This window comes from Telopea speciosissima, unplaced genomic scaffold (genome assembly GCF_018873765.1).
Source record: "Telopea speciosissima isolate NSW1024214 ecotype Mountain lineage unplaced genomic scaffold, Tspe_v1 Tspe_v1.0044, whole genome shotgun sequence".
NCBI classification, from domain to species: Eukaryota; Viridiplantae; Streptophyta; class Magnoliopsida; order Proteales; family Proteaceae; genus Telopea; species Telopea speciosissima.
The window spans coordinates 85,001-87,500 of NW_025317380.1; positions in this window are offsets into that span (position 1 = coordinate 85,001).

A 2,500-nucleotide genomic window follows, 5' to 3' on the forward strand; every position below is an offset into this window, starting at 1 on the left:
CTAGGCCATCACCTCACCCTGGGCCGACAATCAACCAAGGTAGCAACAAATCATCTGGGAGACGGGGGGGGGGGGGGGGGGGGGGGGGGGGGGGGGGGGGGGGGGGGGGGGACCACCATATGCGAGTGCACAAGGCTGCCCCTCAAGGATGCCCAACGTGGCTGCACCACAGCGCACAAATTTGGCTTACGTGACTGCACCACAGCGCACAAAGTTGCCTAACACGGCTGCACCACAGTGCACATCAGCCTAACGTGGCTGCACCACAACGCACAAATTTGGCTAACATGGCTGCACCACAGCACAAAGCATAACGCGCACATATTTGCCTCACGTGGCTGTACCACAGCGCACATCTGGTAGGCGTGGCTGCACCACAGCGCACAAATTTGGCTAACGAGGCTGCCCCACAGCGCACGTCTGCTAAGCGCGGCTGCACCACAGCGCACAAAGTTGCCTAACGTGGCTGCCCCACCGCGCACGTCTGCTACGCGCGGCTGCACCACAGCGCACAAAGTTGCCTAACGTGGCTGCCCCACAGCGCACGTCTGCTAGGCGTGGCTGCACCACAGCGCACAAAGTTGCCTAATGCGGCTGCACCACAGCGCACACCAGGCTAGCGTGCCTGCACCACACCGCACATATTTGCCTAATGTGGCTGCACCACAGCGCACATCGCTCGCGTGGCTGCATCACAGTGCACAACGATGCCCAACATAGCTAAACCACAGCGCATAGGGCTGCACAACATGGCTACACCACAGCACACAACGATGCCCAACATAACTGCACCACAGCACATAAGGCTGCACCACGTGGCTGCACCATAGCACACATGGCCGCCATGGGTGGCTACTCTACCGCACAAGAGGTGCACAAGATGGGACCAACGTGCCTTCGGACGGTTTTCTCGTGTGTAATGGTCTTATTATGCACGCACATTGCCCACACGCATGCACCGTGTGCAGCGCTTGGGTGCCCATCTGTGCCACCCAACCAAGGTAGCCACCCCCTCCCTCAAGGTAGCTCTTAAGCTTTTTGCACTTTTCCAGAAGGAGACATGACCCCCCCCCGAAAAGTCATACTGGGCTATTTCTTGAGCTACAAACATCATATGGTTATGAAAATTGGTAGGAAATTAGAGAAAATTCAAAGGAACATTTTAAAAAAAAATTTCATTAATTTCTCATTTATATATATTTTTTTATTAATTTTTTAGTATTAAAAAATCAATAAATTCAAAATATCGTGAAAAATCCATCGTGTTGAATTTTTGTACAAAATCAATTTCAAAAGGCTTAGCTAAATGCATAGAATGTCTTGGCAAGAGATTGGATCACTTCAACTTTGTTTACTATTTTTTATAATATTTTTTGTAGAAGATCATAAAAAATTCATCGATAAGTCATATTGGTCTATTTGTTGAGCTATAAACATCACATGGTTATGAAAATTGGTAGGAAATTAGTGAAAATTGAAAGGAACATTTAAAAAAAATATATCATTAATTTATCATTTATATTTATTTGTTTATTAAATTTCATGTATAAAATATCTAAAAGAGCAGTGAAAAATCCATTTTGTTGAATTTTTTCACAAAACCAACTTCAGATGGCTTAGATAAATGCATAGAATGTCTTGCCAAGAGATTGGGTCACTTCAATTTCGTTTACTATTTTTTATAATTATTTATTGAAACGAGCATAAAGAATTCATCGATATTAATAATGCAGCTTTCAAGTCCCTAAAATTTACAAATATACACACCGGTCCATCAAGTAAATGATTAAAAGCAATTTCCAAACCAATGGGATGTTTTGCACGAAGGGAATATAGGATCCGTATTACGTGTGCGGGCATGGCCACGCCAAAGCACGCATGTGTGTGCATCATAGCCAGCCCAAAGGCTCAAATTGTGCATCATAACCTCATTTGCATACGAGGCATTGCAAATTGTGTGACTGCAGTGCCGACCATGCGGAGGCAGTGCAGCCATGTTGGGCAACCTTGTGCGAGGCAGTGTGCCATGGTGGGCAGCCTTGTGCTAGGCAGTGTGCCATGGTGGGCACCGATGTGCGAGGCAGTACGCCATGGTGGGCAGCCTTGTGCTAGGCAGTGTGCCACGGTGGGCAGCGATGTGCGGGGGCAGTGCGCCACGGTGGGCAGCGATGTGCGAGGCAGTGTCCCATGGTGGGCACCGATGTGCGCAGGGCAGCGATGTGCGGGGCAGTGTGCCATGGTGGGCAGCGATGTGCGGGGCAGTGGGCCATGGTGGGCAGCGATGTGCGGGGCAGTGCGCCATGGTGGGCAGCCTTGTGCGGGGAAGTGGGCATGGTGGGCAGCAATGTGGGGGGCAGTGGGCCATGGTGGGCAGCGATGGGCGGGGCAGGGCGCCATGGTGGGCAGCGATGTGCGGGGCAGGGCGCCATGGTGGGCAGCGATGTGCGAGGCAGCGTGCCATGGTGGGCAGCGATGTGCGGGGCAGCGTGCCATGGTGGGC